Below are 27,221 nucleotides of genomic sequence, written 5' to 3' on the forward strand. Positions count from 1 at the left end.
TGTATATCAATGCTAAATGAAACAATTTAATAACAAAGTCGTTGTTAATAGCTGTCTTCCACATCTATACTAATAAAAGATAAGATGCAAATTGACCATACCTTTGCCTTACCCATCAGCCAGTCAGGAGTATGCAAATTAACACAACAAAGATGGTGGGTTAATTTGCATAAGCAGGTGCCAAGCAGCCAGAGGCAAGGTGGGAAGCTTGCATTGTTTCCATGGCAACGACACAGGTGTTCCACACCACCCCAGCTGCTCTGGGCAGCATGGGAAGGCAGAAAGGTGGCTCTGGGCCAGAGCAAAGGCAGTGCCAGCAGCCAGGGAAAGGAAGGCCCATTCTTACATGAATCTTTGTGCATCGGGCCTCTAGTAGATGCACAGAACAGACTGTGGAATCTCAGAGGGAAGGCAGGGAAGGGTGGATGGGTGGGAAGAGATCAACCAAAGAACTTGTATGCATATATGCATAACCCATGAACACAGACAATACTGTGGTGAAGGTCTGGGACAGGGGGTAGGGGCAGGCTAGAAGAGGTCAATGGGGAAAGGGAGGGACATATGTAATATTTTCAACAATAAAGTTTTAATTAAAAAATTTAAAAATAAAATAGTCATCTTCTAAAATTTATAAAATAACGACCTTTGCTTCTCTCTCCTTCCATATATGTCCTTCTACACCACATTAACAAAAGAAAGACTGTATTAAAGCAGGTTTCTCTGTTTCCTTTCTTTGTTATTAAATGCCCTTACTACTATGTATTATTGGCAAAGTATGAAAACAATTCTTATGAATAAATCCGAGATCTTTAAAGCATAAATTACATTGTTACTATATTTTCCAGATAGTTTACTTCTACTGAGGGAGGCAAAAACAAAAATAAAAACCACACATCATTTTTCTAACCAAAAGTAATCCGTAATCTGATGGAAAAAGCAGATATGCAAACAAATAATTAAAATATATTCTGTTAAATTCGAAACTAAATGACTGACTATATCCTAGCCTAGCAATTAAGTAGGCTAAAGCTGGCAGGGCAAGTCTCAGAGGATGTAACAAAGGAGATGCTATTTGAGCTGGGCTAGAATGAGGGTCTTCATTAGATGTGACAAGCAACAAATATTTGTTTATCTTCTATAAAATAGCTGAGCTATAACTTGGTTCTCAGTTGTTGATATGGAGACCAGGAGAGGGAATTATTTCCAGGGAAGGAGGAGGACAGAAATGAGGGATGAAAGCAACAAAGATTAACAGGGGAGGAATTTGCAGAGTTTACAGCAGGTAAATGCTTGGGACCCATGATTCAGCAGATCTTTATTTTTAACTACTTACTAGCACCAATTCTGCCAGTAGGCCATGGACCAGAGTTTGAGAAACAATGCTTTATCATCTCATTATGACTTTTAGTCTTCATCTAGTTAAGAAAGTAGAGTTTATTTGTTGCCTTTTTGTCATTTAAAAAATATCATTAGGAGTACATTATTTGGTATCTGCAGTTCAGTGTCTATTGTAAATATTGTCATTTTTATTTAAATCACTATGATACCTTGAGTGATTTAAAATATGGAACCATGTTTTACATTTCTGGGATAAACTATTCATTGCAGAATATTCGTTCAGTACAATTAAAATCTATTTACTAAACTTATATAAAACTGAGCTTTAATTCCTTAATTTATTTTTACTGTGGAAAAATCTCAAACATATTTTAGCAGGAGAGGCCGGGTGCACGAAATTTATGCACTGGGGGGTGGATTAACCTCAGCCCAGCCTGCACTCTTTCCAATCTGTGACCCCAGAGGGCATGTCTTGCTGCCGGTTTAAGCCTGATCCCTGTGGGACATCACTTTCACAATCTGTGACTGCTGGCTCTCCCAACTGCTTGCCTGCCTGCCTAAGTGCCCCTAACCGCTTCTGGCTGCCAGCCTGATCACCGCCTAACCACACCCTTGCCAGCCTGATCAATGCCTAACTGCTCCCCTGCTGACCTGGTCACCACTAACTGCCCTCCTCTGCAGGCCTGGTCCCTCCCAACTGTCCTTCCCTGCTGGCCTGATTGCCCACAACTGCCCTGCCCTATTGGCCATTTTGTGACCACACAGGGGAGGCCATCTTGTGCGAGGGTGTGTAGCCAATTTGCATATTACCGTTTTATTATATAAGATGTAGAGAAAACAGTACATTGGACCCACATGTAGTCATTGTTTGGCTTCAATAATTACCAGCATGGCCAATCTTACTTCATGTTTCCCTATTCTCTCACTCCAATATTTCTTTGAAGAAAATTCCAGTAATCATATAATTTCATCTGTAAAAATTTCACTATTTCTACCATATTTATTTTATATTTAACTATAGTATCTTAATAAAGTACTATAAGTAGTAATTCCTTAGTGTCATCAAGTAGTTAGTGAGTGTCTCAACTTCTTTAAACAGAAAATCAATATTTAATAAATACTATACCGGTAAATTACAGTGAATGGACATTCCTTTTAAAGTGTTTTTTTATTTTTATTATTAATAGATTTTCCTATTATATTTTCAGATTTATTGAGGCATGATGTACTAATAAAGTTCACCCATTTTAAATGTACATTTCTAACACCTATATAAACCAGCTCTATAATCCAGCTATAGAATACTCTCACGACCTCCAAAATTTCCTCAGTGGTCCTTTATAGTGAGTCTTCCTCATCAAGCCCCTGGCAACCACTCATCCGATTTCTGCCCCAATGGTTCTGCCTTTCCCAAAACGTCAAATGAGTGAACTCATATAGCAGATAGTCTTTGAGTGTTGTTGTTTTTTTTAATGTTAGCTCAATGTATTTGACATTCATCTATGTTGCTGTATTAATATCGGGTCTAGTAATAATTAATGTCGTTTTTAACATTCATTTAAAATCTTGCTTGGTGTTGACTTGTATTGACATAACCTTCAAACACGTGGTATCTACAGAACGTGTGAAGTGCAATTAACAAGTTTTGCTTGAAAAAGTTTGTGTTTGGTTTGGTTTTTGTTGCAAAACTAGGGCTAAGAAGATGGCGGATGAAGAGCATATTCGGCACTGCATGCTTTACGAGTTCCAATTAGGAAGAAAAGCAAGTGAGGCTGCAAAAAACATCTGTAGTGCTCTTGGTCAAGATGCAGTTAGCGCCAGAAAATGCCAGCGTTGGTTTGAGAAATTTCGCGAGGGAAATTTTTCGTTAGATGACAAGAGTGGTCGAGGCTGTGTGTCCAATTTTGATCAAGAAGCTCTTCAAGCTCTTTTGGTGCAAAATCCTCAAATTACCCAACAAGAACTTGCGACAACTTTAAATTGTTCACAAAAAACAATTTCCAATCAATTGTGTGCACTTGGCAAAGTCCAAAAGTTTGGAAAATGGGTTCCTCATGAGTTGACCGACAACAACCGTAATCAAAGAGTCACAATTTGCAGTTCGCTCCTCTCTCGTCAAAACCGTTTGCCGTTTTTAGAGCAAATTGTTACCGGAGATGATGAATGGGTGCTGTATGTTAATTTGAAAAGGCGGCCTCAATGGTTGGACAAAAATGAGGCTCCGCAGCCCACGCCAAAACCTGACTTGCATGCGAAAAAAGTGATGTTGTGTGTTTGGTGGAATTTTAAAGGAATTCTTCATTATGAACTTTTACCATCTACCCAAACCATTACAAGTGCAGTATATAGTGCCCAATTAGAAAGGTTAGCCCAAGCTTTAAGAGAAAAAGAACCCGCGCTGATTAATCGGAAGGGTGTAATTATTCACCACGATAATGCACGACCACATACTGCAAGAATCTGCTGAAAAACTGCGCCAGTTGGAATGGGAAGTTCTCCCTCAACCTGCATATTCTGCTGATATTGCCCCTTCCGATTACCATTTGTTTCGTTCTTTGCAAAACTTTCTTCTTGGAAAAAAATTTAATAATGAAGAATGCCTCAAAAATGCATTGACCGAATTTTTTGCATCAAAATCACAAGAATTTTACAACAGAGGGATTAAAATGCTTCCTGAGCGTTGGGCACAAGTACAATAGTAGAAAACAATGGCAACTATATTGTTGATTAAATTTTGTTGTATTGTTTAAATAAATTCGATTTTAAAAACCTGTTAGAAACGACATTAATTATTACTAGACCTAATAGTTAAGTTCCTTTTTATTATTGAAAAGTATCCTACTGCATGGCATTTCCTAGTTGACAGACTGTGAGCTATTTGCAGTTAGAGAATTATAAGTAAAGGCACTGTAACATATCATTTACAGATTCTTATAGGAACCTATGCTTTCTTTCTTCTATGGTACATAGAAATTAATGGATTTTGTAAGGAATACTTTTTTCTTAAGTGTCATATTCTAAAATGGCTATAAAGTTTTGCATTCCCCTTAGGGGAATACGTTCTTTGCCTATTGCTCCACATCCTTGGTATTATCAAGTTTTTGAGACATGGTAACATGTGTGCAACAGGATCTCATTGCTTTAATGTTTCTCTAAAGACTAGACACTTTATCTTTTTCACGACTTGAAATCAAATTTACTAAATAAAACAAGGTTGTTGTCACACTTTCTGGATTTTCCTAATCATAAGATATCATTGAAAGGTGTTTCTCCATTTCCCATATTTTGTTTAAATTAAAGATCTATTTAAAGGCTTGATCTGATTCAGGTTCTATTTATTTTTATATTTCATAAGATTGCTTTATTGGTGGTGTTTCATAGTCGTTATACCAGAAAACAGGGACGATGTTAATTTCCATGAGGGTCATTAAGAAAGAATTCTAAAACCATCTTGCATAGGCTTCAACTGGACAAAAATAATTTGATCATAAACAAGGTTAATGACTAGAATTAAAATATTTCAAATGTGCTTAAATCCATGCCTTTGGAAGGGATTTTAGAGACAGGGCAGTGAGTCTTAGGGAATAAAAAGGTTCCATGGGCAATGAATGCATATGTGAAGAGCAGAAATAGCTCCAAGTCCCCAAAATGCTTATCTTACTTGTTCAGAGGATAAAGAAATGCCACAGGACAATGGGGGAAGGGCAGGGAGACATACATTCACAGAGGATAAAGAAAGGTCACAAGGTACCAGGAAGAGGGAAACATATTTTCACAGAGGATAGAGAAATGTAGCAAGATGAGGGGGGAGGGAAAGGAGGAGGTACCAGCTGGGGTTTGAACTTTGAAACTGATATCTTGCAAAAGAAGGACCAATTAAGAAAGCATGGGGTCCCAAAAGGGGGAAAGGGCCCAATTAGAAGGAAGCATAGATAGACAAAGAACTACAGTCTTTTAAAATCTGGAGACAAAGAGACTCAGACAAATTTTGCATTTTTATTTTTTCCATTAGAGAGAAAGGGAGCAGATTTTTTTCTGCATTTGGGGGTCCCTCCCTAAGGGGTCCCATTTGGAGACCCCTTACATGGGAAAGTTTGTATATGTTTTTAATAAACTTCCACATTTTTATTACAGAAGCCTTTAGTTCATGAGTTTATTCTTCAAACTTTGTAAGGCAAGGACCCATGGAAGAATCTGTACCCTGAACCCCACATTTCACATTCATAATGACAAAATATGCCATTAATAAATTTTGCAGCATACTAGGAAGCCATTATTTATATAACTGGTGAGTAATCTGAAAATAATAAAACACTTATTTTGCTTTTTCTATATGAGTTACTTCTGAATAAGGAAATAAAGGAACATTTTTGTCATTGAAGTGTTTCCTTTAATAAATGAAGAAGAAATGACCAAATTATAGCATTTTCTACTTTTTAATAAATAAATATATTTAGCTATGGTTTCCAATGACTGCTGACCTCCATCACAAAAAGATAATAACAGACACAAGAGGCTAGAGCTTTATAAAAGGCATTCATCTACTTCATATTAATAATAATTCTAACAAGCCTAGAAGTAACAGACAGAAAGTACACAAAGGATGATATATAAGTATATATCATATGTATACACAGACACACAAATATACAAAGATACAAAAAGTGATATCTGATGACATCTGGGATCATCCACAGTAATAAAAACAATCTGCAATATTTGAGAAAATATCTAAAGATACTATAGTAAATATTCAGAACTATAAACTTACCTCATTATTAAATAAAAGTTATTTTTATTTTTGGTATATACTATTCAGAAGTACATCATACCATTATTTAATTTGGGGGGACATGAAAACTTTGTCATTTAGTATATTAATATATCTGAAATACAACATTATTTCTCTAGTAAAATAATGATACTAATCATAATAATCATAATAAATTTAGAAAAGACTTTCTGTATATTTTTCTTCAGTAATATCCACATTATCCTATATATTATTGTTTTAAACACCCAATTTATAGATGAGAAAATTGAGACTTAGGGAGGTTAAGTAATTTTTCTGAAGATCACTAAACAATAGATTTGGATTCCCACCATTTAAACCTAAACCTTTTTTTTTTTTAAGTGTTGTTTTCTTCCTGCTTTAAGTTTGAATATAAAAATTTATTATTTTTCTTTTTAAATTTCTTTGTAGGTGCAGAGAACCATCATTTCTTCTTATAATTGCAAATTTTCATAAGTTTTCATCCAAATTTTTGCATTAACGGTTTATACAGAAAAAGTATCATTACTATATAGAAAACCTGCCATTTAACTTAAGGGGTTTTATGAAGTAGAGTGTTCAAAAATTTAAAATATGAATTGAAGCCCATCAAGAGAGATTTGTTTTTTGTAAATTTCATGTAGAATTTATACTGATTATTCATATAAATATTTTTTCTAAAAAATATTTAAGCTATTTGGTTCTCCAAATTTATAATTTGTAAACTGTATTAATTTCGTATTCCAGACCAATGAATTATACATTTATACTAGAATAAAACTGAGGGATTTTGAAAACTTTAATGTCATTACACGTGATAAATATTAAATTTTATCATTTATTTCATATATAAAACCCCCACAAATTCAGGTTTTCCAGGAACATTAATTGCATTAATCCCAGCAAGGTGAGAGCTCCTCCTGCTGGTTTTAAACAAAAGTTATCTAGTCCCTAACAGGGTGTAAAAATGGTGTAAACCAAGAGGCAAAAAAATTATAATGTAATGACATTAACTTCAGTAAAAGGTCAATACTTTTTATTTAATGGCTTAATTCTAAATCTAACAAGATTAACATCTATTATTTATTTAAAGAGTATAATGAAAATATATTTATTCATATAATAAATGAGAGATCTGATAAATTAAAAAACACATGCAAGTAGTAGTGCATGTTTATGTGTGTTTCTAAATTTAACAAGACACTATTTGAATGTCATCCTGTTTAGGTTCTGCTTTAAAATGACATTGAAATGACCACGTTAACTAATCTAGTTTTTATATAATTACATATTTTTGATTGACAAAAATCAAAGCTTTTATTTCCAGATCTATAGATGATGATGATACAGTATCTACACTCACATAGAATATCAATTTTGAATTCCTAAAAATTCAAACATATATTGTTTTAAGTAAGTGTAATGTTATGTTTATCTGTGGTATGACCTTTTGTTTTTAAGGCAACATTTCCCAAAAACTTCTTAAAAATAAAAAACTATTTTTGTCTAGAAATGGAGATCAATATTTGTTCATTAGGTGTATTTATAGCATTTTATTTTGTTGTGGCTTTCTTATTCCTGTTGCTGCTTATTTTTAATATAGGTATTGTTCATAAATAATATCTCTACCACGTGAGAGTTTGGAAATCCTATGGGAAAGGTAAGATAATATGAATATAATGATATTAAATAGATTTTTCAAAATTAGAAAATTAAATCAAGTCTGAAACTTTTGAACTCATACTCTTCGGCTTTCTACTCTCATAGAAAATATTTCAGAAAATATTTCAGAAAACTGTCTCTGTCTCTTCTGGAACACGTATCACTCTTTTTTAGTTCTTATGGGAAAAATAAGCTATAATAACCAGAGATTATTTTTCTTCACTATCACCTTAAATAGAGCAAAAGAACAAAAAATTCAACATAGTTTGCTATTGAGAAGGCAAGATAAACCACTAAGTAAGAACTGCCACTGAAAACCTCCAAACACTGAATGGTTCATAGCTGATTAAAGCTAGTAATGTTCATCATCACATCCACATCTTCCTATTTTGCTCTAAGAACTTCTATTATATATGGTTCTCCTGCTTGACACAGCTTTATTTACTTCAGCCTCAAAATCACTTCTAAAGCCTGCCGTGAGATAGGTCTTAACACAGAGACCTAAGCAGAACCCAGGTATGGACCTCAAGGTCCGTAAATATAGTGACCTGAGCAGGTCACTAAGCTTTATCAATGAATCAGCTCACAAGCCAGTTATCTCCCCTCAAAATTTTTCAGTTATCTACATGGTTTAAAAAGAAGACAAAAATTTTGATGTGTTCCTAAGTGATACCTACATTTTCCATTTGGACATCTTTAGCACTTTGATCTTAAATAAACCAAGTAATTCAGTTAGAATCTGTATTATTTCCATTTGTTTCAATTACACAGTTTAAACAAATAAAAAAGTCTATTTAGCTTCAGTCTGAGATTTGCTAATCTTATCTTACCTAATAATAGATAAACATGTAAATTGACCATACCTCAGCTACACCACCAGCCAATCAGGAGTGATATGCAAATTAACCCAACAAAGATGGTGGTTAATTTGCATACACAGGTGCCAAATGATGGGGGCCAAGACACTTGTGTCATCATGGCAATGACACAGGCATGCTGCCCTATCCCGGTCTCTCAGGGCCTCTGGGTAAGGTGGGAAGGCGGGGCTGGAGCAGAAAGAGGTGGCTCCAGGGCCTGAGCAGAAAGGGGCTGGGCTCGAGTGGAAAGGTGGTGCCCGGGCAGCCAGGGAAAGGAAAGCCCATTCTAGCACAAATCTTCATGCACTGGGCCTCTAGTATTTAATAAATATTTTATCATGTCTCACAGAAACTCACAAAACTTATTAGATATGCCCATTTAATCCTCACCCTAGGATATGCTTTTTAAATCTCTTTTAGAGAGTGAGGAAGGGAGAGAAACATTGATGTGAGAGAGAAACTTTGATTGGTTGCTTCCTGTATGCATCCAACAGGGAACTGAACTCCAACCTGGGTATGTGCCCTAATCTGGAATCAAACCTACATAAGACTCATCAGTACATGGGATGATATTCCAACTAACTAAGTCACACTAGCCAGGGCATTACATATACCCACTTAGCACAAACCTCTTTTCCATTTCTTAAACAGCATCAGAGACGCTTCTTGCCATTCTAGTTCTTTCTTGTATTTCTCACTTGTCTCCCTTCCATAACTTTTGGACACTCCCTTCTTTTTGGGTGGGGATATTATGAAACTCAAGGTTTTAAACTGACTTAAATCACTGTTTTAATAGCTCTAGTGAAACATATTATGACTACTTATTTGAAAGTCTTATTTATATATATATATAAATAAGCCAATAACACCCATTGGCTTTTTTTCCAATAAGCCAATGACACCCATTGTGGCCACTGCAATCAGTGAACCTGATCGCAGTGTGGGGCTGGCAGCCAACCTCCCAAGACCCCTTCCCTCAGCTGGCCCCTTCCCTCAGCTGGCCCCTTCCCCAATGGGCCCCCACCACCCAGATCAGGAGCAGGGCTGGTCAGCCAACTGTCTGTGGCCTCTCTCCCAGCCAGCTCCACCCCCAACTGCCCCCACACACCAATCCAGGGTGGGGCTGGCTAGCCAACCTCCCACAGCCCCTCCCCTGGCTGCTGACCCGATTGGACCCCATGCCATTTGGGGGAAGGGCATGCCAGCCAATTGCCCATGACCCTTCCCCCCAGCCAGCCTGGACCTAATTGGGGCAGGCTGGCCAGCCAACCTCCCATCATCTCCTCCTCCCAACAGGTCCATCCCCAATCTGACCTTATTGGGGCCAAGCTGACTGGACCCCACCTGTGCATGAATTCATGCACTGGGCCTCTACTCTACAATATAATAGCCATCTCAATACAAAACCATTTCTATATAAAGGAAGAATAATCTTTTAAAAAATATTAAATCCTTACTTTAAAAAGAAACAATAGTGGCTTTGCTCTGGGAAGAAAAAATGACTTTTACTGGAATCTAAAACTATATTAGGAAAAAGAAGTAATTTTTTCCTTGAAAATTTAAGGGAAAACTTTCTTCTTACAAATTTCCCCCCCTCCATTACACTTAGATGGACATAATAAAAATAGTTTTTACCCTGCTTTATGGACCTATAGAGTCACAAAAAAATATTCCTGAATTTTACATTAAGATATTTTGACATATTTCAATAAATAGTTATTGAATCTGTTATATTTAAGACTATATTAGCTATTGCAGGATATATAAAGCTTATAAAATACAATGTCTACCTACAAGGATACCTGGTGTCATTTTTTTTCCCACTACTAATCTTAGGATTTTGTGTCAACCTACACACCAAAGTTGATTCAAACATAAAAATAGCAGCACAGATTAAAATGCCATGTTTAGAGGCCTCCGATGAAGAAATGCTGCAGCTATTTAGTAGAATGTGTGGAATTAAATTGCTGTTCCAGAAGGGCAGACATCCAATAGCACATCAACATCACCATCAAAACTGTCAGTAATTGGACCACTTGTCTCGGTTTTTATAGAAGTGCCAAGGAATGAATAGGCTGTAAATGCATCTCAGTAGTCAGCAGGAAGGGAAAGAATAATTTTCTACCTGAAAAATCCTCTCCAAAATAATCCCAAATTCAAGAAATCTCTGCTAAATTTGCCATGATAGTGCTTCATTTAGAGTGGGAGATTTTTTAAAAAGTGTATTATCAGAAGTAACCAATTTTTATTTATTTTTTATTTCTATTGATTGATTTTGAGAGGGGGGGGAAGGGGAGAGAGAGCATGCTACATTTTTTTTCTAATCTAAGACTCAGTCATCCGAAATAACAATAAAAAAATCTATCAAGTAAAAACCCTAATTGCCCTGTCATAATTTTGAAAAATAAAAAAAACAAAAAAACAACTCACAAAACATAATAACTTTAAAGGATAATTTTATCCATTTGTCCATTGAAATTATGGCCAAATCAAGGTACAATTATTAATATTATTTTAATTAAAAAATTAGTCCAGGAACATCATATAAACTAGTTCATCAAGGTCAAGGAGTGTGTGTGTGTGTGTGTGTGTGTGTGTGCGCGTGCATGTGTGCATTTAATGAATAAAATGAATAAATGAATGGAGTGCAAGAAAAGTAGCCCTGGCAAGAAACTTATATTTTGGGAAAAAATATTCTTAACCAACTTTTAGCGTAGATTAAATGGGAAGGCAGGCACTAGATGAAATTTAAATGTCCATTGTGCTAAATTTGTAATATAGAAGGTCAAAGGCTCATTTGGTCTCTCTGAAATGTGGTTAAGGGCAATGTGGTCTTTAGGAGAAATAAAATCTAAGTAGCATTTTGTTTTGAATACAGAATGGAATGTAAGAAGACAAACCATTTCTGTACCTTTTAGGGTCCTCTCCTCTTCTATTCACATTGGCCACAACTCTTTCAGCAAGATAAGCTCACAGGCTACCTGCTGTCAGCCTAAGCTCTATGCATCTACTCCTGTCTCTAATAGAACACAGTGGTCAAATTATCATTTATTATCTGCTGCCCCACTGAAAGCATCCATCAAATCCAGAAATCGTCTTAATAAAATATCACACAAAAGAGTTTATGAATAGTCATTTCTCCTTATTCCATCTTGCATTATTTATTTCTTTATCCAAATTAAATTTGAATTATAGGACCCTGCAGGTGATAGTGACTTGGCACTCTCTGAGCATACCTAAAAATCACAACACATTAGCAATACTTCACAGAACTACATTGAAATATAATTTGTAAAATTCCAACTTTTATTTGTCCGTATAAATTACTCCCTGTTCTACATTTTATCTTCTATTTAATTCGTATTTGCTTTTTAAAATGGCTACAGTATTATGTGCTTGTGTAAACTTAGCCAAGTCATAACTCTTATTCTATCAATTGTTTGGAGGTGCTCTCTAAGTATTAGTAATCAACCCACTTGTCTCTCAACAGTCTCTGGTCTTGTTAGCCATTCTTCCAGGGTATTATGGCTTACTATGTAATAATAACAAATGAAAGTTTGCTTATTATATGATAAGGGATGATTTTATATTCTTTACCTTTGAATTTCTCTCGTTAATTGATCCACTAAAGCATCTTTGAGAGATATCTAAGGATAATACTGTACTTTTCTTGCATTTCCACCACCCCTCTCTCCAACTGATTTCAGTAATATTAATCATACTTGAGTAGTTCCTTTTGTTTCTAAACAAGTTAGATTCAAATTGCCAGCATTTAAGACTCTTCCGTAAAGCAACTAACTAAACTCCTTATGAACGCTTAGACTTCACAGTCAGCTGCCTATAAAACATGGTTATCAGGTCATGAAACTTGATAATCTGTTCATACAGTAATATATATTCTGAGAAGATGTTGCAAAAAGAATCTTTTAAATAAAAGGTAACTTTCTAACCTTTTAACCATAATTTCAACATCCTTCACTATCTAAAGAATGTGTGTTGCATTCTGAATTGTTAAATTGAATTGTACTAAATGTTTTAGTAGCATTGCCTGTGGAACTAGCACAGTCCATAATGAGAGAAATGGGAAGGAAAAATGTGAAGACATAATAAAACTTTAAGGCAACCAGTTGTATCATTTACACATTAAATAGCTTTTAGCATAACAATTTTAAAATAGAATGATGAGATTCATGTAGGACAACATCCTACTGAAAACTACAGACGTAATGACACAGCAAATACGGTGCCAGATTTAGAGGCCATGAACCTCCAGACAGCTGATCTTCTGTGGCATATTTCTGTACTGCAGAGGAGTCAGGAGGAGGGATGGTTCATAAATGAAACATTTACAAGTGTGACCCATGCCAAGACCAGCATGGCTTCAGTACTGAGAAAAGAATGACAGATGGAAGTTTTATTGTTGGCAGAAAAATCCTATATAATAAAAGAGTAATATGCAAATTGACGAACTGCAGAAAGACTGGTGGCTAAGGCATGCACTGACCACCAGGAGGCAGACACTCAACTCAGGAACTGCCCCCTGGTGGTCAGTGCGCTTCCACAAGGGGAGTGCCACTCAGCCAGGAGCCAGGCTCCCAGCTGGCGAGCTCAGCAGCCAGGGTGGGAGCCTCCCTGTCTCTATGGTAGCTCTAAGGATATCCTCTGAGGGCTCCCAGACTGCAAGAGGGCACAGGCCGGGCTGAGGGACCACCTGAGTGCATGATTTTTGTGCACCCAGCTTCTGGTATAAAAGAAAACAAAACAAGACAGGAATTATCATCATTACTTGGTATGGAAGACAAGTCATAAGTGCTATTGTCAAAGTATATATCACCAGGATCTTGTGCAGTATAGTAAATGCAACAGAAATGATGATGACATTTTATAATTAAGGCAAATGAAGAATATTTTATCCAACATGGGTTTCTCAGTTATAATTAAGCATAAAAAAGCAGGTGTAGGCTTCCAATAAGACATTGATCAGTTTTAAATCATTGATTATATAAGATATGGATATGGTTAAAAATGTAAAATGTTGAGAAACTCTTAGTAAATTATCAGGACCCAATTCCAACTTGAGCTTTTATGACTGAGCAGCTCAATTTTTATCCTTCCAAGGCAAAGTGATCATATTTCAGGAGACTGATTTTTGCTTATCAGGCAAACAGGAAACTGATTTATAAATGAAAAGAACTATTTATTCAGATGATTTGTCTCCCCAAGGAATCTCCTTCCTTGCAGGTAAACATATTCAAGAGACCAAATCAGGAATTAAACATTTATTTGAAAATACTCAATTACTGAAACGGAATAACCTGTTTTACTTTTTAAAAATCCTCTAGAACTATTTCTATTTAAGGAATAAATAATTTTATCCACCCATTTTAAAGCTCTGAATTGTGAATAGTACTGAATACACAGTAAGTTTTCTACTTAAAACATATTTCCTTCTCAACACTATTCACAAGCCATATTATGATTTCCATAGTTATAACCAGTTGTTGGATAAATTTTTAAAGACCCAATTTTTTTTTTTTTTGAGAAAAATATTTGGTTTCTTTTTCTTTTTCTTTTTTTTTTTTTTTTTTTTTTTTTTTTTTTTTTTTTTTTCATGTATCTGTCCAATTTTCCCAAAACCATTTATTGAAGAGACTATCTCAACTCCGTTGTATGTTCTTGGCTCCTCTGTCAAATATTAACTGAGCATTATGGCATGGGTCAATTTCTGGGTTCTCTATGCTGTTCCATTAATCTATATGTCTCATTTCCTGCTAGTACTGGGCTGTTTTGATTGCAGGGGTTTGTAGTGTAACTTAAGATCAGGTATTTGTAATCCATCCAACTTTTTTCTTCTTTTTCAAGATTTCTACAGCTCTTCAGTATCTGTTTTGGTTCCATATAAATTTTTGGAGTATTTTTTTTTTATTTAGATCTGTGAAATATGCTGTGTATTTTAATAGGGATTGCATTGAATTTATAGATTTCTTTAGGTAGCATGGACATTTTAATGATGTTAATTCTATGCAGCCATGAACACAGTATATTCTTCCACTTGTTTATGTCTTCCTCTATTTTTCAACATACCGTAGTTTTCTGAATACAAGTCTTTTACCTCATTGGTTAAGTTTATTTCTAAGTATCTTAATTTTTTTTTTTCTTTCAATGGAAATAGGATTGTTTTTAGTTTCTCTACTGAGGATTCTTTATTGGTGTATAAAAATGTCATCGATTTCTGAGTGTTGATTTTGTATCCTGCTACATTGCCAAATTCATTTATTAAATTTAGTTGTTTTTTTGGTGGAGTCTTTCAGTTTTCTATGTATAATATAATGTCAACAGCAAACCATGAGAGTTTTACTTCCTCCTTTCCAATTTGGATGCTTTTTGTGTTTTCTTCTTGTCTGCTCACTGTAGCTAGCTCTGCCAGTACTGTGTTAAGAAAGAGTGGTGAAAGTGGACATCTCTGTCTTGTTCCATAAATATACAAGAATAAACTCAAAATGGATAAAAGATCTAAATGTAAATTGTGAACCATAAAAATCCTGGAAGAAACCATAGGCAACAAAATCTCAGACATCTTTCACAGCAATATGAATCCTTTTTCACTGCACACAAGACACTTCTGGGCTCGGTCCCATCTTCATGCCCTATTTATTCTTCATCTACAGCCCATTCCTACCCTCCATTATTCTGATAAGCTGGCAATCCTCAAACTCATCTTATCCTCTTACCTCTCCACATCTCATGTTATCACTGTTGCTTGAAATCCTCTCATTCTGGTGGCCCTACAAGAAGACTCCTAGTCATCACTTATGGCCAAGTCAAAATGTAATTTCTTACAGAACTTTCCTAATTCACCTCTGGAAGATGCTGATGCTCATCTACACTAATGTGCCCTTGAAATTTGTACATACTTCACTAATAATAATTATCTTTCTTTATTTTACCACAATGTATTTATTTGCATTTCTTTGTGTCACTGCTCTTCTGTAGACTCCAAATTCCTTGAAGGTTAGAACCATATATTTTAATCCTTATACTCTTCCCAAAGAATTAGACATTTTTTTAAAATTACTAATCAAATGGATTATCAAAATGAAAATCAACAGATGAGGAATTTAAAATATCTAGATTCCTATAACTCCATAGATCCCAAATGGCTCAAAGTGTCTGTAAAAATAGACAACCCAGAGCACTAAAAATAAGTAGTATACCTTCAGTAACTGCAAATACTGTGGAGAGTACGTTAAAGAGAGAGGATTTCAGGTCGTGTTATTATAAACTTAGTGTTCCAAAATAGATGGATAATAAGAACTCTGTGCTTTTTATCGGCTTGTATCAAAAGAAATTATTAGAGCAGAGTTAAAGGGCCAGCAAAACCAAAATAATAATCATGAAATCTTGATCATATTGGGAATATAAAAAGAGGAAAAGAAAAAACTACTAAAATGAAATTATAATGATTCAAAAGCTTCAAGTACTAAGAGAAATTTCAATGTGAGCCTACATAAAAAATAAAATTTCTTGAAATACACGTGGGCAAATTATTTCAAATTAAACATACACACACACACACACACATCATACAGTTATATATTTATGTAGAGAGAAATATATATGTACGTATTTATATTTATATACATGAGTATATACTAGAGGCCCAGTGCATGAAAATTAATGCACTGGAGGGGGGTCCCTCAGTCCGGCTTGCCCTCTCTTACAGTCCAGGAACCCTCAGGGGCAGGAGGTAACCCGATGATCAGGGGAAGGCGACACCCCATCACACCTCTGCTGCTGCCACTGCTGGCAGTGCAAGCCTTGGCTGGCCCCAGTTACCTGCACCTCAGGCCAGCACTGGGCAGCTGGGGGGCTAAGGGACCTGGGGGATTATGGAAGGACTGGGCACCGCCATTTTGTGGCTGTGGGCACTGCAATCTTTGAGGGTGGGGCATCAATTTGCATATTCCCTCCTTATTGGCCGTGGGCGCTGCCATCTTTGAGGGCAGGACAATCAGTTAGCATATTCCCTCCTTATTGACTGTGGGTGCTGCCATCTTTGAGATGGTGTGAGGGTCAATTAGCATATCCCTTTTTATTAGACAGGATGTGTGTGTGTGTGTGTGTGTGTGCGTGTGTGTGTGTGTGTGTCCTATATAAGTATAATATGCAAACTGACTGAATTGCAAAATGACCAGGTGAACGACTGTTGCTATGATGCACTAACCACCAGGGGCAGATGCTCAACGCAGCTCCTGTGTTGAGCATCTGCCTCCAGCAAGCAGGTCCCAGACTAGCCAAAGTGGGTGCCAGCAGGCCCCCTGATTACCCTGCCGGTTGCCTTGCAGAGGGAGCCAACCAGCAGTGGTTGGGGTGGAGGGGACTGGCTCTCAAGTGGTTGGTGGTGAGGCAATCAGGGGGCATGGCTGTTCAGCAAGTGGGCAACACTACCCCCGATTGCCCCACCAGTCACCTCTTGTAGAGTGGTGGTGGGGGGCAGGGCCATGGAGCAGATGGTGCCAGGCAGGCTGCCCCCACTCGGCCCACTGATTGGCCCTCATCGCCAGCCAGGCCTAAGGACCAGGGCCTAGTCAGCAATGAGGGCTGATTAGGCCTTCCAGCTGCCTGCTGGGGCCTCCCTTCCTAGGCTGCCGGCTGCCGACTGGAGCCTTCCTTCATTCCACATTGGCCCCTGGTGATCAGTACACATCATGGCGAGCAATCAAACTCCAGGTTTCCCAGTCAAACTCCCAAGGGGACACTTTGCATATTAGCCCTTTATATATATACCTAGAGGCCCAACACACAAAATTTATGCAAGGGGCTCAGCCCTGGCAACCCTGGCTTCATCCAGAAGGTTATCCAGACTGTCGTTCTGCTGTTCAGTCTAATTAGCATATTAGCTCTTTATTATATAGGGCAGTGGTCGGCAAACTCATTAATCAACAGAGACAAATATCAACAGTGCAATGATTAAAATTTCTTTTGAGAGCCACATTCTTTAAACTTAAGCTTCTTCTAATGCCACTTCTCCAAAATAGACTCACACAGACCATGGTATTTTGTGGAAGAACCACACTCAAGGGGCCAAAGAGCCACATGTGGCTCACGAATTGCAGTTTGCTAACCACAGATATAGGAATATATATTACAATACACTCAAATGTAGGAGGAATATTACCTATAAACAAGTAGAACCATGTACCCAAAATAAAGTTAGTGCTCTTGACAAAGAAAATAGACAATGTATTATGGACCCTGAAGTTGGAGAATGGGTAAGGAAAGGAACATCAGAGGATATTAAAAATAATTTTAAAAAAGAGCTATAGAGATGGCTAGAAAATCTTTGAAGTTAAATATGGGGATCTCACTGCTTTGATGCTTTCATTTTCAAGTTGCCAGACTGACAACTTTTTATAGAGCCCCTATTTGATTGGGTTTTCATATAAATTCAAACTTCTAATGAAGTTATTTTTTATTAGAGACTAGATATATCAAAACCTAAAAAATAAGTTAGAATATTAATAAATATCCTTACCTTGTATTGCTTTGAGCAGACTTATAAATTTATTAAAGGCATAGATGGCATGCCTTTGTGTCTTAAGGGAAGTGTGGAAGCCCCTTTAGACTGAACATTTGACATTATTACTGAGGAAAGTGTATTCTCTTTTCTAAGCACGGGAACCAAATCTATACCAATAAAAGCCTAGGTGGCCCTCTCACCCTCATGTCATCATGAGATGGCTGCCCCTATGTCATCACAATATGGCCACCCCTACATCACAAGATGGCCAACACAAGATGGCTGGCAGGGGAAGACAGCTGGAGGTGAACAGGCCAGCAGGGGAGGGCAGTTAAGCATCCATCAGGCTGGCAGGGGAGTAGTTAGAGGCAATGAAGCTGGCAGGCAGAAGCAGTTAGGGGCAATCAGGCAGGCAGGCAGGCAGGTGAGTGGTTAGGAGCCAGCAGTCCCAGATTGTGAGAAGGATGTCCGACTGCTTCAGGGATCAGGCCTAAACATGCAGTCGAACATCCCTTGAGGGGTCCGACTCGAGAGGGTACAGGCTAGGCTGAGGGACCACCCCCACCACCAGTGCACAAATTTCATGCACCAGGCCTCTAGTTGATAATAATCAGCAAGATGTAGGTTACTCTAATCATGGAATCAATGACAATAATACCATATATCAATTATAAGAAGAGTAATGATATTCTAATTACCTTATTTACAAATAAATTATGGCATATTAAAACAGTTTTAACTTAAAGGAATTCCATAAAGCATCCTTAAAAGAAACCTAATAAATGAATATTTCTATCTGAGGCCCCAACCTAGGTAAGTAATTTACTGATGTGAGAAACACCAACAGGCACAGTCATTTGCTTCCTCCTTATCATCTTAGTTAACCATTAATTGAGTACTGAATACACTCAAAAACTGTGCAAGGCACTCAAGTAAATAGGAACAAAAGGGGAACAGATAGAGAGCAAACTGTTTTGCATTAGAAAGTAATTTTAGAGATGAATACGATGCTTCCAAAAATTAAGTAACATACTATACCACATAAAATATTTAAAAATAGGGTGGCTCAGAATATTTAGGAAACTGGTGCAAACTTGTGAAACTGAATGACTTAAAGAAACAATTTTGAATTCATTCTATCCAGAAGATCAAATGTCACTGAACATCCTCTTGATATATTGAACCCTTGATGAAAAGAACTAGAATTTCTGTGTTTTTCCTAGAAGAATACTACTCCTGTTGCTCCAGATCAAATACAAAATGTAACACATAATAATGGAAAGTTTCTACTATACCACGATAAACAATGATGAAACCAAGCTAAAACATTTAGTCAATTATAAAACAAAGCTCAACTTGCAAGTCTACATTTATTCACTAAACCATTTTTTACTCATATTCCTCTTGCAAATGTGTATTTATTCACTAATTTTTTCTTTACTTGGATTTCTATTGAAGATGTTTTTTTTTTCTACAGTATACCTAAATACAACAGAAATTCTGAGCAAATCTCAAGTGGCCAACATTATGTTTCCAGAGAATATTGACATTCACCTCAAGCCTTTTTCTAAGCACTCCAACCTAGTGCTTCAGTTCATACTGAATTTATTTCACATTCTTAAAAACATCAAACTCTTTGAGCCTTCTCATGAACTATTATCTCCCATCTTGGTGACTACTGACTCAACTTTGGTCTCAGCTTACATGACATTTCTTGTTGGAAGTCTCTTCTAATAAATATTTTTTTATAATAAGGGGGAAGTGTCATGTTTAATGAGCCCCCTTAGACTAATGCATGTTCCATAGCAAAAAAAGCATGACTTTATCCAATCATTTTTCTCCTAGAGGAGACTAAGTTTCATGAGTTTAGGGACTTTAATCCTTGTTTACCAAAATTTTTCTAGTACCTAGCAAAACTGTGAGAGAACAAATGAGAAATGGTAGTAGTCTTGGCATAAAAAAATTATTCCAACTAGTCAAGGCCACAGTGAACTTCCCTCCTCTAATTATACTTAGTATGTCCAACCAATTTTTGCTTCTTATTGAATACTTATGTCAGATTATATTATTTATAGATAAGTTCATATTATAGATAAGGAATATGGGACCTAGAAATATTATAAAACCTACTCAAGATCATTCAGATAGTTAGATAAAATATGTATCTATCAAGAGGTATAGTGCTTTTCCTATTTTACCATGAATCTAATGTTCATAGCTAGCATTTATGCCTTGAAAGGGCAACAAGATATGTATCTCTCCTGTAACTAGGCCGCATAGCTATTAATGGCATATTTAATTATATTAAGTGATAATTTTATTGAAAGAATTTTATTTTAATTATTCATTTATTTTACTTATGTATGTTTTTATTTTATTTTAACTTTCTGTCGTCCTCCATTCAAAAAAAAGTCTCTGTAAGCTAGTTTTATCATTCTCCGAAAAACTGCCGAAACTGGTTTGGCTCAGTGGATAGAGTGTCGGCCTTCGGACTGAAAGGTCCCGGGTTAGATTCTGATCAAGGGCATGTACCTTGGTTGTGGGCACATCCCCAGTAGTGGGTGTGCAAAAGGCAGCTGATCAATGACTCTCTCTCATCAATGTTTCTAACTCTCTATCCCTCTCTCTTCCTCTCTGTGAAAAGTCAATAAAATATATATTTAAAAAAAAGTGAACAAACGATAACAGCAAATTGGCTTTTGGTACAGTAAGAATTCATCAGGTTTTATATAACTTTATATAGTGATTACTCAGAATCACTATAGTCTTAAAAAATAAACCTTTAAGTGAAAATTAATTTCCAAATATTCTAATCTTCTTCTAGATATGGTTGTAATTATACCTATGTAAACTCAATTTGTATAATCTCATAAATGTTTCATTATATTTAAAATCTATAAAATAGAGCAGATACAGAAAGACCTTTATCTTGGGGAAGTAAAAACAGTGAAATGTCAGAGCATGATTACAGAGAGTAGCATATATCCAGAGGCAGTCTCAATTTAAAGATGAATAACTGAAAGGGGCAAAGAAATAATGTACTACATACATTTTTATATCTAGTCACAGGGAAAGTTTAACTGTAGATACTCGAGGCAGACCACAAACACTGTTTGAGAATCCAGTTTATAGATACAAATAAGGGCTCAAACACAGTGCTTCTAGCACTAGACCAAATCACTATAATTTGGTGTTAAAAGAAAGGCAGAGAAACCCAGAGATTAGGATGAATATATGAGATTAATCTAACACCATAGTCTATGCTGCTGTGTTAAAAACTGCTGAAACTTTTTTATTAGGTCACGACTACTTCTAACACTGGCCCAAAAGTGAAATGTACCCTGGTTCCCCGAAAATATTATAAGACAGTGTCTTATATTAATTTTTTCTCCCAAAGTTGTGTTAGGTCTTATTTTCAGGGGATGTCTTATCTTTCCATGTGCTAGGTCTTATTTTCGGAGGATGTCTTATTTTCGGGGAAGCACGGTACCTACAGGTGGAGATCAAAAGGGCCTACGTTTAGCAAAGAAAAATTTACTGGTAAAGAATTATACAGTTCAAATATATTTTGAGCATTTTATATAAATATATTCAAATAAAGCGTATCTATTCAGCAATACTGGTTTCTTGAATAAAAAAGGATAAATTAGAGAAATGGAAAATAAAAGTTCTTATTATTTTTAAGTATTGTTATTGTTAAAATAAACATAAGCATCTTTATCGGTGTGTCACATAAATAAAGGCTGTTCTAGGGTACAATGAAATTATTCATATGCCCTCAACATAGCACATTTTTTGGCCAATTAAAATTAAAGATTTTGTAAGACAGAGAGTAAAACCACTTAAGGTCCAATAAAGCTATAAAACCTTAATAACCATTGCCATATGTAATGAGTTAATTACTGAGAATATATTAACAAAGTTGAAACTTACAGTGTTTAAAACAGTAAGATAAAACTGTATGCTTGTTTATAAGATTATAGTAAAAATGTAGTGATAAGAAACAATCAGAGGTTAGGGAGGGTAGTGATACTTTGCAGGAACCCTAAGCTCTCTGATATAATCACTTGTAGAGGAGCTACATCATCTTTTTTTATTTCCTAATCGTAGAAGAGAGCCCTAACTCTTGTCCTCCCACATCGATTACCAGAATATAAAAGACCAAGAAAGGGCACCTAACACTTGTGCTGGGTTTAGTAGTCCCAGTCTTGCTTCTTGCTGGTGAAAGGCTAATTCATGCCAAGGCCTGGGATAAGGTCCCTCGTTTTCCTAAGAGATTGATAGCACTTCTGGTTCCCTCATGCTATAATTAAGATTTTCAGAGATGACATTTTCCTGCCTCTGACCTCCGACCGAGAATAGTGCCCTTGCCTGAATCACATCTTTCTAGGAAATCTCAGAATAGATGGGAGTGTGCCTCTCAGGAGAGAATCCTAAAAAGGGGCAGATATTTGGCTTCTTGGCAGTTGTATTCTAGGCACCACAACCTAAAAGTCCTCAATGGGATGTTCCAGCCAGGACTTTTGATCTTGAGTGAGTTATGGTAAGAAGCATAGAAGGAAAAAAATGTATCACTACATTTTATTGTAACTATAGAAATAATTCATTTTGATAGTGGAGGTGGCAAAGGCAGCAGCTTCAGTGTTTTCATGGTATGGCTGCCAGTATCTGAAATCAAACCTTCCTCATAAAGAAATGCAAATTAATATATTATGATACTTTTACCTCTCATGTTAGGAAGATCAAAAGGTTTGCCTATATGTACTATTGTTAGGTATATCAGAATAGGCTGGGTATGCTATAAAAATAAACTTTGAAAGTTCAATGGGTTACGCTGTGGTCTATGAAGGGAAGCTCTACTCTTGGTAATAACTCAGAAACCAAAGATGAGTGAGAACAACGCTGGTCGCTGATGGTCCTAGGCTTGACAGCACTGGTCGAAACCCACAGGTTGAGAACCACTAGCAGGGTCGCCTAAGACCATCGAAAAACACAGATATTTACATTACAATTCATTACAGTAGCAAAATTACAGTTATGAAGTAGCAACAAAAATAAATTTGTGGTTAGTACAACATAAGGAACTGTATTAAAGGGTCGCAGCACTAGAAAGGTTGAGAACCACTGCTCTAGAGAGTGTCACTTTGGCACTAAGTAACACTTCACTTCTGATCTAAACCCATTAGTCAGAAATAGCCACATGGCCTCACCCAGCCCAAAATGAAGGTGGATATGAAATGGAATCCTACTCCATCCTTGGAAAAAACTATTTATAAATGGGATTTATTTACCACAATTTTTGTTTTTACTTTTATAGCTCTGACAGGTTTCCTTAAAACTTAAAAACAAAACCTAATCTTTAAAAAAAAAAAAATCAGTATTTGTTAATTCAATTCTACAAATGAGGTCATTCTACAAATAGCCATTCTAATGACGAACTTTAACAAACTCTGATTTCTACCTCACCGTAAGACACTACCCAGCAATCAGGGTTCCGTATCATTTTTATTTTGAATTGGTACTTTTCTTGCTCTTCCCAGTATTCCACTTTCCCGCCTAAGGATGGCTGAAATCTGAGGTAAGAAGAATGCTTTCCCATGCACAGGCAACAAGCCAGCCCGGGAGCAATTCGTGCTCCTATCAGTCCCTCTACCATCAAGTCTTCTCTCCGTGTCCTCTGCCCACACAACTCTAGTTCGCTCCCCGCTTCCTCTAGGGCCGGGGTGAGTGGCTGGGAGATTTTGTGTTAGTCCTATGAAAGGATGCCTGTGTCTCTGGCAGACTCCTAACTCTCTCAGGCAGACAGATTCCTTGCTGATTTTCACAACCAGATGTTACGTGGGCGCCTCTTCCCAGCTCTGGTGCTCGGGGCTGGCAGCCTGTCTTGGGGTTGAGACCCCACTCTTTTCAGGGGCAAGTTTTGCAGCTGTGATATCCCTCCAGAATCTCAGCCACCACCCATGGGTGCAGGGCCAGCCCTTTTTTGTTTATGTCCTTTCTGCTGGTCTCCATGTGGCTTCTTCTGTAAAACCTTGGCTATAAGACTTCTCTCCAGATAGTACTCAGTTGGTTATTCATATTGATTGCTCCATATTTTAGTTGCAATTCCAGTTTGGTCCAGGTAGGTGAGTGTAGCTTCCATCCACTTCACCACCATCTTGGATCCTATACTTCTTATTTATTAAAATCAATTAATGGTTTCTAGTCAATTACATTTCCCAACTAATATCTTCTAAAATGCTTGGATCTCTGATACTAAGTATTAAATATATAAATGAAAACTTTTATTTTGGACTTTCTAAAGTATATATTTTTCAAGCAAAGATAAAAATATTCAAATTGTTTCTTTTTAGAAGCCACAGGAATGCAAACTAATGGTAATGCATTGAGATAAAGTGAACAGTCAATCAGCCTAACACTTAATTAGATTCCACTAACTATGTGAAATTGCTCATTCTAAATCACATGGTATTAAATATTTACCCATACATGACCACCAACTGAAGCAGAAACAAGGAAAAATATTGGTACAGAATTATATTTAAAAAATAAAATATGGTAAGATTTTATATACTCATTTATTTGAAAGAGGATTTCAACACTCAAAATACGTTATTTTCAGATGAGTACTTAAAACTGAAGTTGGACCTCCTATTTATTTTAACACTTAGAACTAGAATATGAATATTATAAAAATGAACCATTGAGAATTTTAGAGCAAATTTGATATATTTCAAATATCAAAACATTAAGAGATTTTTATGCCCTATCAATGAGATGTGTTACTTTTGAATTGTAGAAAAATCATAATTACTTCTTAAATGTTTAAAAGTACGTATTAATTATCAAGAAAATCACTAATTTTCTTACATTTTTATTTAATTTTAAATTAATTTTATTATACTTTTAATGGTATAAAAGTCAAAGTTGCCATGTTACAACAAAAATAATTAAGTAAACTAATATTTAAAGGTATAAAAACATTTCACATAGTGGGAAAAGTACAATATTAAAATATTATTGAAACACTGGAGGCTCAGTGAATGAAATTCATGCATGGGTGTGTGTGTCCCTCAGTCCAGCCTGCACCCTCTCCAAAAAATTGGGCCTAAACAGGCAGTCGGACATCCCTCTCACAATGAGGACTGCTGGCTTCCAACTGCTCACCTGCCTGCCTTCCTGATTGCCCCTAACTGCTTCTGCCTGCCAGCCTGATCACCCTCTAACCACTCCCCTGACAGCCTGATTGTTTCTAACTGCCCTCCCCTGCAGGCCTGCCCCCGCTCCCCGAACTGCCCTTTCCTGCTGGTCATCTTGTGGCAGCCATGTTATGACCACATGGAGGTGGCCTTATTTGACCACATGGGGGCAGCCATCTTGTGTGTTAGAATGGCAGTCAATTTGCATATTACTCTTTTATTAGGTAGTATGCTGACCTGAAAACTAGTTCACCTCATTTTTCAAATTCTCCTCTGTCTACACTCCCTTCTGCCCCCCACCCTGCAAGAAAGAAAGAAAGAAAGAAAATGACAACTACTAATTAGTTGCTCTTTCATAGAAATGCCAAGCTTTTTCCTTTCTCTGTGTCTGGGAATGGTGTCTTCAATCTTAGAAAAGACTTTGGTGCTGACTCTCCCACATCATAAACAATGTCAGTCAGAATTCTATACATAAAACAGGAACATAGATCAATGGAACAGAATAGAGAACCCACAAATAAACACAGGCATGTAAAATAAACTGATTCTTGACAAAGATGCCAAGAATACACAATGGGAAAAAGACAGTCTCTTCAGGACATGGCACTCGAAAATGTGGATGAAATTGCAAAGGAACAAAATTGGACCCATAAACCATATACACAAATTAAACTCAAAAATTAAACACTCAAATGTAAGACCTAAAACTCCTAGAAGAAATCATAGGGGGAAAGCTCCTTGATATTGGCTTCAGTGATAATTTTTTGGATGTGACACCTAAAGCACATGCAAGAAAAGCAAAAATAAACAAGTGAAATTACAGCAATCTTAAAAACTGCTGCACAGCAAAGGGCACCATCAACAAAATGGAAGTCAACCTATGGAATGGGAGGGATGATCTGCAAACCACATACCCAATATGGAATTAATATTCAAAACATATAAGGAACTCCTATAACTCAATAGTGAGATAATTAAATAATCATTTTTTAAACTGACAAAGGATCTGAATAGACCTTTCCCCCAAAACATATGAATATCCAGCAGGTATATCAAAAGAAGCTCAACATTACTAGTCTATAATAATAAAAACATATTATGCTAATTAGGCCAAATATCCTTCTGGATGTCCTTCTGGACAACCTTCCAAATAAAGCCAGGGCTGCAAAGGAAGCCCTGGTCCTGAGTGCCTGCCAGTGTCCAGAGGGAAGCATGGGTCCTGGGTGCCAGAGGGAAGCCAGTGCCAGCAGCTAGGGGAAGGAAGACTCTTGCACAAATTTTATGCATCAGGCCTCTAGTCATCAATAAATGACAATATCACCTCAGCTGTGTTAGAAAGGCTATTATAAAAAAGTCAAAAGATACAAGTATTGGGAAAAATGTGGAGAAAAAGCAATATTTGTAAACTTTGGGGTAGGATCATAAATTGGTATAGCCGTTCTGGAAAACAGTATGGGGATTCACCAAAAAATTAAAAATAGAACTACCATATGATCCAATAATCCCAATATGGATATATATTGCAAAGAAATAAAATTATATCATAGAGATATTAGCACTCTCTTGGTCATGCAGCATTATTCACAACAGCCAAAATATTAAAATAATCTAAATGTCCAACAATGGATAAATGGATAAAGAAGATGCTGGTTTATTTATTATGTATATACAATAGAATACTATTCAGCCTTAAAGAAAAAAAAATCCTTTCATTTTGCAACAACATGAATAAACCTAAGGGGCATTGTGCTAAGTGAAATAAATCAGACAGAGAAAGGCAAATATTGTATGTTCTCATTTATGTGTTTGTTGGGGGGGGGGGAGAAGGGGGTGTTGAATTAATACTGAGAAGAGATTAGAATTGTGGTTACCAA

General features: G+C 36.4%; 1 protein-coding gene across 2 annotated transcripts in view; it reads right to left on the reverse strand.

Annotated features, from left to right (window-relative positions):
• Positions 1-27,221, reverse strand: part of EPHA6 (EPH receptor A6) — an 874,394-nt gene that overhangs the window by 813,423 nt on the left and 33,750 nt on the right. The gene's annotated exons all lie outside the window — the stretch shown is intronic.

This window comes from Pipistrellus kuhlii, unplaced genomic scaffold (assembly GCF_014108245.1).
Source record: "Pipistrellus kuhlii isolate mPipKuh1 unplaced genomic scaffold, mPipKuh1.p scaffold_m20_p_2, whole genome shotgun sequence".
Lineage (NCBI taxonomy): Eukaryota > Metazoa > Chordata > Mammalia > Chiroptera > Vespertilionidae > Pipistrellus > Pipistrellus kuhlii.